The following is a 12,054-nucleotide window of genomic DNA, read 5'->3' as shown; positions in this document are numbered from 1 at the left end:
TAAAGAAGATTATTTTATTCAATATTCATTTTAATACTGTGCAAGGTGCTAGGAAAAGAAATTAATAAGGCATGATCTCTTTCCTTAAGGAGTTTACTAGACAGCACGACAGATATGCTAATATGTCTTTTATTCTCTTAGAGAACCAGTTTTACCTATAACCCTCACAAGAACAGCCCAGCACACTAGACTTCATCCTTTCAGTCATAGTAATTATACCAACGGCAGACAACTTATACAAATTCAGCATATTATGTTTTCTCTACCTGAAATATGGAATTAGGTCACTGATTCTGAGTCATTGAGCTATGGAAAAGAGATGGAGAAATATGTAGCAAAAGAGGGTCCAAGCTGCCACCTGGGCAAGATAAAGTCACAAATAGACTAAAATTATGAAGGAGCACTGACGGAGGGCTTTGAAAAGATAACTAGTTTGCAGATGTGAATGGAAAAAATGTGCAAATAAAAAGAACAGAATATATGCCCTTAAAGACAGAGAAAAACTAGAGCCTTCTAGTCCCTGTGAGGCCCAATGATACTGCTAGCAAGTGGATTCTATGCTGTTCCCAGGATCCTTACGATGAACCCCTTTTTGCGTAGTTAGTTAGAGAATGTGGGTTCCTCGTTCTTTAGCCAAATAATTCCTTCACTAGGAGAGGGAGATTGACAGGCAAACTATATACACAACACTCTGTAAACCATGCAAATATTATTATTTTCATTTTGAATTTTTCTCTTTATCTTTCATTGCTTATTCTCTGTATACCTCTCTTTCCCATACTAATGATCGGCTTTATACTCTCTCTTATTGCATCAACTTCACTTCCCGATGTTAAATATTAACTCTATATTTCTACAGTGCTTAAAGGCAATTCAAAGACATCGTGTCACACTAACCTTTCCAACATAATCTCAGTTGTGTTGTTTATCTGTATTATGTCAGTAAGAAACAAAAGTCGCATTAGCTTTCTGGTCAGAGATTCCGAATACTAAAGTTGGAAAATTTCTTAATAGTGAAATAAGAACTGAAAGAGGAACAATTAATTTTGTAAACAATATTTAAGAAAATATTCTTGGAGCTTTCAGATAAAATGTGTTTTATAAAGGACTCAGGACTTGAGTGTGTTCTCCGTGGCCGGACTCATTCTGCGCCCTCTCCTTCCCTCTCCTCTTACCTCTGCCCTCGCTCTGCTCTGCCCTCTGAAGAGAGATACTCGCCATTTCTCAGCAAGCGGCGAGGACTACAGAGGACTGAGCCACAGGGCTCCGCTTCGTCTGGCTGCCGGAGCATGCCGCTGCCTGGACCAAGGGGTCTGCCCAGGCGGCGGAATATGACCTATACAGTACCTATGATTCATTACACAGTACCACCTATAGAGAAAATCCTCGTGAAAACCGACATTCAGCTAGCTCTTCCTTCTGGATGCTATGAAAGAGTAGCTCCACATCTGGCTTGGCTGCAAAACACTTCATAGATGTAGGAGCTGGTGTCATAGATGAAGATTATAAAGGAAATACTGATGTTGTACTCTTTAATTTTGGCAAAGAAAAGTTTGAAGTCAAAAAAGGGTGACCGAATTGCCCAGCTCATTTGTGAATGGATTTTTTTTATCCAGAAATAGAAATTCAAGTGTTAGATGACACTGAAAAGGTTTCAGAGATTTTGGTACCATTTGAAAAAATTAGAATTTATGTCAAGAACAGAAAAAGAGAAAACATTTTTAAAAAAATAGTTTTTGTTTAGTGTTGGTGTTTTTCACTTCTGTAAACTCAATAGCTTTAGCTTCTAAAAATATTTGGTTCCCTTACAATCAAGAAAAGGGTACCCTTTTGGGATCACATAAAACTTTACTCTTTTGTGTTTTTCTACATTTTATTGTTTTATAAATCTGCATTGTAACCTAATACCAAAAATTTTTTCAAATGTACATCAATTACAGGTCCTTTCCCCAAAACTGTATTATTTAATTCACTAAATGCTACCTCTTCAAGAACTTCTTTCAGTTGCTTTATAAATCATAAGCAAAGCCTTTTAATCAATAAATTTGAATTCTTTCATAGATATGAATTATAAAAAGAAGTTAATAAAAAGAAGTTAAAATTTAAAAAAAGACTCAGGAATCTATAGACTACTTCTACTAAGTAAAAATATTTGAAAGTTTGATATGAATTTAAAAAAGTGAAATGCAGTTAGCTCTCCAAATCATAAAAACAATAGTCTTTTATACATTTAAGCTACATGGGCTTTGGCTTTCAGTTCTAAATGTACCCAAGTGAGGCAATAATAATTAAGGCCAAGAAAATCCTGGGTAGTAATGACCAAACATGAAGACCTGATGGTCCCAAGGGCAGTGCTGGACCACTATTGTCTACTGGGTCTTAAGAGATACCATGAACTGAAACTTCTGCTTTGATCACAGACTTAAAAATGATGCAGAGGCAAACATGGAGCAAAAAGATGTAGAGAAACTGAAACTCTTGTATACTGTTGTGGGAATGTAAAATGGAACAGCCACTATGAAAACCACTATGGAGGCTCCTCAAAAAACTAAAAGCAGAAATACTATATGATTTTGCCACTGCATTTCAGGGCATTTAGCCAAAAGAACTGAAAGTAGAATCTCAAAGAGATACTTGCATTCTCATCTTCATTGAATCATTATTCACCATAAGCAAAATATGAAAATAATCTAAATGTCCACCCATGGAAGAAAGGATAAAAAATGTAGATACAATGGAATACTATTCAGCTTTAATAAGGAAGGAAATTTTGGCACATGTACAACATGGATGGATGACCCTTGAAGACATTATGCTAAGTGAAATAAGCCAGTCACCAAAGGAACATATTGCATAATTCCAGTTACATGAGGTATCTAAAATAGTCAAACACACAGAAGCAAAGAGTAGCATGGTGGTTTCCAGAGACTGCGGTCGAGGCGAAATGGTGAGCTGTTATTTAATGTGTGAAAAGATTTAGTTATGCAAGATGAGTAAGTTCTAGAGACCTATTACATGACATTTACCTAATATAGTTAACAATACTGTAGTGTACACTTAAAAATTTGTTGAGAGGAGATTTCATGTTAAGTGTTCTTATCACAATAAAAAAATAAGTCATAAATGAGCTCAGTAAAGATGTAGCATATACCATAAATATTTAAAAAATCAGTATCTCTATATATTAACAGTAAACAATCAAAACCGGAATTAAGAAAATAATTACATTTCCAATATCATCAAAATTAATAAAATACTAATAAATAAATTTTAACAAAACTAGGAAACTTTTCTTGTAAAAATTATAAAAATTATTAAAATAAATGAGCTCAGTAAAGATGTAGCATATACCATAAATATTTAAAAAATCAGTATCTCTATATATTAACAGTAAACAATCAAAACCGGAATTAAGAAAATAATTACATTTCCAATATCATCAAAATTAATAAAATACTAATAAATAAATTTTAACAAAACTAGGAAACTTTTCTTGTAAAAATTATAAAAATTATTAAAAGAAATTAAAGATCTAAATAAATGGAAAGATACCCCATTTTTATAAATTGAAATTCTCTAAATTGCTAAAATATCCTTATTCCTCAAATTGATTTACAGATTCAATGTAATCACTATCAAATCCCAAACTTAGGGGAAAAAAAAAGGTAGAGGATTCGCACTTCCCGATTTCAAAACTTACTACAAAGCTACAGACTTTGTCTGTAAATTAAGACTGTACAGTAGTGGCATAAGGATAAATACACAGATCAATGGAATAGAATTGAAAGTACAGAAAAAAACCCCCGCAGTTTTAGTTAATTGACTTTTGACAAGGGAGCCAAAACACTTTAATAGGATAAAAAAATTTGTTTCAACAAATGGTGTTGGCAAACCTGGATTTTCATATGCAAAAGAATAAAGGTAAACCCCTTCTTCACACAATACAATAAAACCAAATTAAAATGTATCATAAACCTAAACACAGAAGCTTAAATGCTAAAATTCTTAGAAAATATTGGAGAAAATTTCCATGCCCTTAGATTAGGCAAAGCATTCTTAAATATGACACCCAAAGACATAGTAGATAAATTTGACATCATGCAAATTTTTAAATGTTGTGCTTCAATGGATACCATTAAGAAAATGAAAAGACATCCCCCAGATTAGGAGAAAATATTTGCAACTCATATGTCTAATAATGGACTTGTACTCAGATTATATATAAATATCCAAAACATTTTCGATTTAATAATAAAAGGATAAAAACTCAATTAATGAATGAGCAAAGGATCTAAATAAATTTTACTCCCAAATATAAATTGCCAATAAGCACATTAAAAGATCATCAACCATGAGAGAAATGCAAATTAAAACCACAATGGGATACCACTTCGCACCCACTAGAATGGCTATAACCAAAATATATATATATAAAATAACAAGTGTTAGAGAGGATGTGAAGAAATTGGAAATCTGATACATTTCTGGTGAGAATATAAAATGATGTAATATTTTGGAAAACAGCCTGGCAGTTTCTCAAATGCCTAAACAGAGTTATGACTTAGTAACTCCACTCCTAACTATACAAACCAGAGAAATGAAAACATATGTTTACACAAAAACTGGCACACGAATGTTCACAGTAGCTTTATTTATAATAGCCAGAAAATGGAAATGACCCAAATGGCCATCAAATGATGAATAGATAAATTAAATGTACTTAATGACAACAGAATATTATTCGGCAATAAAAATAATGTAGTTATAGATGCTACGACATGGATAAACCTAGAAAACATGCTAAATGAAAGGAGCTAGTCAAGACCTAGTCTCAAGAGACCACATATAGCGTGAAAGTCCAGAGTAGGCAAATCTGTGGAGACAGAAAGTATATTAATAATCGCCTGGGGTTGGAAACTGGGAGGAAATGAAAAATAACTGCCAATAGGTATGTGCTTTTTTTATGAAGGGAATGATGAGAATCTTCTAAAATTAAATTTGGTGACAGTTGCACAAACCTGTGAATATAGTAAAACTACTGAATTGTATATTTTGAATGAGAAAATTACATGGCACAAATTAAATTTTATTATATTATAATTGTATAATAAACATATAATTATATATCATGTATATGAAATAGGTAACAGTTCCATATTTTAAGTAGTTACATTAGTATTTTAAGTAGTAGTAATAGTTTAATATCTAGGATATAATAAGTATCTACATCCTAATAATTTTAGCAGCTGTTTGAAAAAAATACACATGACTTTAATGAAGGCAATAATATATATTTTTTATTCTCAAATAACCAGTTACTAATGGGATTTGTGTTCCTCTTGGACTGTACAGAACTTCTCAAACCTTGAAATCATAGTGGACACCACCACCCTCACTTCTTGCTCCATATTGCTATTCTCTCGCTACTTGCTTTTATTAAGCAAACTTTTAAAATCCAGCTCCGTAAATATAAATTATCATCAAAAGGAATAAAGCACAATCTAATGCTTAGAAATAAAGTTCTTTGAGCTAGTAGTTTGCACTGTGTCCAACAGATATCTAAACAGTTATCGAGTATCTTTGTGTTTTCCTTGAAAAATTAAAATATCTTGTGATGCTTCTCGGTGACCCTCCTATGAGTGCTACTGTGGCACCCCACTCTTCGTCAACAGTCATTCTAGTAGATAGACTCTGTAGGCAGCAGAACATGGATTCACATGCCTAATTTTGTATATACTAATTCTCCACATGAAATTAAAGTGATGGGTACTTTAACCAAAATAATGTAAGTCTCCATAATAGGTTGCAATGTCATCAAAATTCAGAATATTATAAGTTTCATCAATTTCAAATTAAAATTAAAAGATAAAATCAGGCCTGGTTGGCAAAATGAAGAAACATGTTAAATTTTGAAAGAAGAGTCATTCCAGAAACAATTTGAATTTTGGCAAAGAATTAGATAAATTATTAACAATCCCTTTCTAAAGACCACTTTGTTAGACAATTACCTGGTCTCATCTAAACATAAATCTGTAGGTGAAAAGCACAGTTGTTTCATATATTTCACAGAAGGTTTGAACTTTTACATAACTTTGGATTTTGAAGCAAGTATCTGAAACTTAAGTTACATTGTAGTGAGACCAAATTAAAGCATAAAATTCATTTCAGACACAATTCAAGAGAAAGATAATGATCTGTGAATATGTTACTCTGTCACTGTGGTTTCCTGAGGCATTAGAGCCTATTGGTTAAGAATCCTAGAATTGGCTTTAGGCTAATAGGGAATCAAATCCCGACTGGTCCATTCACTAGTTGTTTTTTAATGTCCCCAAGCTTAGTCTCATAATCTATGAAATTAGTATAATAATATCATTTTCACATGTTTGCTATAAAATCAAATTAACAAAACATAAAACACTTAACTCCTAGCATAAACTAAGAACTCATGAATTCTGGTAGTAATCACAGTTGGTATATTTAAGAGAATTATTAATCCTTTTAAATTGCCCTTAATATCTAAATTCTAAATTCAGAACATCTATTCTTAAAAGAAAATAGGCATCATTTAGGTCTTTGTCACTTGCATTTAATAAAAAGGCCATTCCATTAAAATGGTATTACATAAAAAAAGGATTTTTGCTGGGGGTATTTTTTAGCAGATTAGCCATCCTAATTACATTTTGCTTGGGCTAATGTTAAAATTAGTTTCTGTTCCCTAAGCACATATCAGCCGATAGCAAGGATAAGCAGACTGGCAACTTTCTAGGCAATGGAAAGAAACTACCTACAATTAGAGATGGGTTTAATTTAATTCACAACAATTAGCTTATACAGATAGATAAATGTGAATCAATGGTACTCATAAATTTTTGATGGGATTCTACACACACACACACATGCACACACACAAAATCGTGTTAAGAAGCATATAAAGGGGGAATATCACAATTGATTTTAAATCATACACTGGAAAAGAAAATATTTTACATTATAAACCTTACTTTAATTATAAATGAGAAATTGTTGCTTATGGTTTTATTCAACATGTTATAGAAAATTAAGACAAATGATGAGTTGGTCTCTCTAAATAATTTAATGAAATCACATCTTGATATTTACCAGTCATTTTTAGATGTACGATGCCCTAAAGTTTTGTCATGACTTCTAATAGCCTATGTTAAATATTTACAAGGATGACAAAGCAATCACATTTGATTCAGTTATCTAAATGAATTATCTGAAGGTGAAGGTTAGACTGAAGATTTTTTAAATAAGATCAAGGATCCATACTAATATTTTATGCATGAAAAAGTATAGTAGTAGTTGATGACCAAGAAATATTGATTAGTTGACATGAGCAGCTTCAATAACAAATAGCTTTCTTCTTGCTCTGACTTTAAAATATCTTCTCCTAATAACTGAGTTTTCTAAAACTGGCTTTTCCTGACTTCAAAATATTAAAAATAAAATTCAATTCAACTGAACACCTATTATGTACAAAACACTGGATGATGCAGAGCCTTCCGGAGGATACTAAGGCAATACAGAAAAAGCTCTGCCTTCACTATCTCTCCACTCCCAAGAAGTTTATAATTAATTAGGGAAATTCTTCTCAAAGTGTAATATGCATAAGATTCACCTAGGGATCTTGGTTTGGGGTATGGTCTAGGATTCTGCATTTCTAACAAGCTCCCTGGTGATGGCCATACTGCTGATTCACAGACTACCTTGGAGAGGCAAGGGATTTAGAAGCTGAATAGTATAATTAATAAGAATGAGAGAAGCTCCATAATAGGCATAAAAGAAAGATTGTTTTAACTAGTAAAGAAGGTGGGAGTGGGAGATTTAAAGACTAGGTCATGGAACAGTTAGTATTCTTGTTATGTTGAAGACTGAGGACGATTTTAATGAACATAGATCATCGAAAAAAGGCAATTTAGGCATAGGAAAAAGACCAATAAATGTCAGGGTGGACTGGGCATAAAATGCAACATGTTTGGAGAGAATGCTAAATAATATGAAGCAGAATATACAGTTCATGAGGGGGGAATAAAACAGGTTCATAATGAACAAAAAATAAATACTATGCTATTGTTTTCACTATTCGTGTTAATAATCATACCAAGTCTATAATTGCCCTGTCACTTATAAAGTATTTTCATATCTGTTATCCTCAGCATATTCTTATAATAACCTCATGACATAGATTTTGTCATCGATGTTGTAACTCATTTACAGATGAGGCTTCTGAAGATAACAGGTTAATTGTCTGGAACAAAGTTAAATAGCCAGTCAGTGCTGGATCCAAACTCCAAAATTAATTTTTTGCCCCACAATACACTGTCTCCAGTAACCATTTGTAAGGTAAGGCAAAAACAACATATTTTAACTATCTGGAAGCAAAGTACTCTTTTTATCTAAGATCTATTTTACCACAGTGGTTAGGTGACAAGAAAACCCTTGTTTTCTCTGACATTAATGGGATTTCAACTAATGCCTCAATGTTTTATATGATATAGCTTGCTGGTTTGAGTCAGGTTCCTTACAAGGATAAGGAAGTAAACTATTTCTAGTTCTCTGAGAATTTGGATCAGGAATGTGTATTGAATTTAAAAGAACCACATATTTAATCAATACATAACTGTTATATGCCAGGTATCATCCACCTAGCATATAAATTATAGAACACAACCATAAAAGTCTCTCTTCAATAAGCTGCCATATTAATCTAGAGAAGTATAGAAGATGAGACACCGTTTAATTTAATTACAGCTTATCGTAAAAACACAGGAAAAAAAATTAAGTGAGGATGTTTGGAATAACTGCAAAGTCTTAATATTTTAAAGAAATTCAATTATATCCATTATAACTACACACAGTTATTCAAAGTAGCTTAAGAAACTTAAATTTGATTTTCTGATAAGGTTAACAGATACCTGTAGTAACAAAGTCAATAAATCGATGAGTTTAACTTATAAATGGCACTTACATATTTGTAAACATACATTTTGAGATTATGGCTACTTAAACCTTTAAAAGTTTTGAACAACCATTCACTTTTGTTTTAACAGTTAATCTATAATTTATATTGATGAAGTAAAAGTAATATTTATTAATTATTTCAACTGAATTTCCACAAATACTAAAAGCATAAAGTATATCAGTTCTATAAGTTACAGCACTTTTAATTTCAAGATCTTATTATTAGGAAAATGTGAATCTAGTAAATACAAAAAAGTTAATGTATAAGGAGAGTGTGTGATTTTCATATGTAAAATGATTGGCTAAATGGCAACTCTCTTTTAATAAGTACTTGCATATGAGAGAAAAAGAAAATAATTAAAGCCTATATATTCCCTAAATGTAATGCATTGAAACCTCTTAAAAATCAAATTAAAAAATTGCAATGAATATAAATATTTCTTTAAAAACTCTAATACAGTGTTAAAAACCTAAGCTATTTTAAACATGAGTTTTGAACACTCTAAAGCGCTGAAAAAAATAGATTTTCATTCTCACTTTAAACTGCATGCACAGTATAATGATTAGTCTCTAGTATTAATGCAAGATTTAAAAAATTGTCAAGTTAAACTAACATCCTTTGTAAAAGTTACTTACAGCCTTCTCATTTTTCTCTTTTATATTACCAAGGCAAAGTTCAGAAAATAGCAAATGGCTGAAAAATGTTAAAAAGAAATATATTTAATTACATGCACATACACACATCTCTACATCTGTCTGTCTTTCTGCCTATCCATTCATCTATCTATCTATCTAATCACCTATCTATTATTTATCTATCATCTATCTTATACCAGAAGCTCTAGTCATGTATTTATCAGTATATATAAATCATAACTTTATTAGAAAACTAAAGTTTGTATAGTATTTGGTACTTCTTTGCAGTTTTAATTAGTTTTTTCTTCTTATCTTGACATTTTCATTACATGCAATTTTGAAACAGCATACTAAAACTAGAAATAAAAAGGTGATTATAGCAAGTTCAATTTGGGCACTTTTACTGCTGGTTAAATTTTCATTGGTGAACACATTTTATTTAAGTGAACACATAGGCTTCTTTCTGAGTGTAACACCTAGTAGGCATGCCACAAAAAGTAAAATATATAAAATAATCAAAATTTAATATTTGTTTTTAATATTTATTTTTGCAATGATAAAATACAGAATTTAAAATAGTAAATAATTTATTAATATATGATTAAGACATGTAAATATCATGAGTCTACTGCTTTAATATCACCATAGGTACTTATTATCCTATTAACTATACTTTCTTCTTGATATTATAAGATTCGACTCAGTGAATAAATATTTAAACTTTGTACCATGCATAGCATTATGTTCTATTGAGATTATTGATGGTGCTTCTAATTTTGACCCTGAAGAAAATCAATAAACTGATGTTGAAAGACTTAAATGGTATACACCCTCAGACAGGAGTATACCAAATTACCAAGATAATAACTGTCTTCAATTTCAGAACCGAAGCATCCTACACATAGGATACATCCAATAAAAAAGATAAGAACAACAGGGAGGAGCTATTTTTAGAAGGAACTGAGGAACCATTGCATGATAGATCTGAAGCCCCATTGCCTACTAAGTCCTGCTCCTAATATGCATAGAATTCTTGTGCTCAGTAACAGGAGAGATTATTGAAATGCAAGTTGGTTAGATGTCCAGTATTTCTTTACAAGCTATGAAAATTAATTATAGGCAATATTTAAAATTAAGTTATTAATTTTGAAATGAGGAAAATTAATTTAATATTCAACTATGATATCCAAAGTATAATCATATTGATACCATGGAGAGATAGCTAAATTTTAATATAAAAGTTAGCTTTGGGTTCATCTTGAACTGGTTAGCTAAAATTCTTTTTAAGTTTCTAAGGGAAAAAAAATTCAGAATGGATAAAAGGACTTCCTAATTTACTCTTCAAAAGTGATTATACCTTTCTTAATCATGGGCATAAATCTAAAAGTTTGTTTAAAAGTTTTTATATATGGCAAAATGTGTGTGTGTATATGTGTGTGTTGTGTGTGTGTTACACATGAAAACCTCAGATAATGATTAACTGATTATGGATAGTTATTTACAAGAAAAAAGAATCTAACAGTCACTGAGTTCTTTGTCTCAGGCATTGATTCTCCTTGACTTTTAATTTTCTGCAAGATTGTCTGGCTCCTGCTTACTTCTCATCTCTCTCCTTGCTTCCCGTCTCTCAGGACCAGCATTTTCTCAGTCCTTCAGTGCCTCCTCCTTATTCTGTTCCCTTTGATTGAAATAAACTTCCTCTTCTCCGCAGTTAATTCTTACTCGCACTTTAGATTATAGAAAACCTGCCCTTTCTTAATATTTTATCTGATCAATATTAGTAGCCCCATTAGAATGTAAGATATACAAAGGTTGATATCTGGGTTCTATGTCTATCCTTCCTCACTAGTGTAATTACAGAATCTTGAAAAAACATTTTTTTTAATGAATGAGTAATCTATTTGTACCATTTATCACACCTTTTTTTTTATCCTATGACCAAAATTCATGTAATATTATCATATTACTTTCCAAGTCATTGTGCGCATTTTGTTTTTAGAGCAGCAATTTTGAACATGGCTCAAAATTTCCAAAAGCAGCCATTGCTAGCTGAGTTTGGGCTTTCAAATTTAAAATAAAATAAGGAAAATGAGATAAACTGTAATAATGAAACATTTCTTCATAGAATGGTAGTCAAGTAAATTGTAAAACTATAACATTTTGGAACAAAATCGAGTCCTTTCTAAAATTTTTTTTTGAAAAATTGCCAAAACAAACAAAACAATAAAATTCAAAAACAAATAAACTTAAAGTAGTGCCCTTCTGAATGGGGGTGAGTGACCTTGTGATAAGAGACAGTGTAACATGTCTGGGGAATGAAATAAGTGAAGGCATAGGGCAAAAGATCCTCACAAGTGGTGGCTACCACAAAGCACTCAATATCCATGAATTGTTGTAGCATTTGGGAGCTTGAATTTAAAAAGGAAACATATTTTC

At 31.5% G+C, this 12,054-nt stretch overlaps 1 pseudogene; it reads left to right on the top strand.

Moving 5' to 3' along the window:
- The first annotated feature begins 532 nt into the window (after positions 1-532).
- Positions 533-12,054, top strand: part of LOC102895487 — a 14,544-nt pseudogene continuing 3,022 nt past the window's right edge.

The sequence above is a fragment of the Pteropus alecto genome, unplaced genomic scaffold, assembly GCF_000325575.1.
Source record: "Pteropus alecto unplaced genomic scaffold, ASM32557v1 scaffold33, whole genome shotgun sequence".
In the NCBI taxonomy this organism is placed as follows: Eukaryota; Metazoa; Chordata; class Mammalia; order Chiroptera; family Pteropodidae; genus Pteropus; species Pteropus alecto.
The sequence above is the reverse complement of the archived record's forward strand: the minus strand, read 5'-3'. Positions and strand labels throughout refer to the sequence as shown.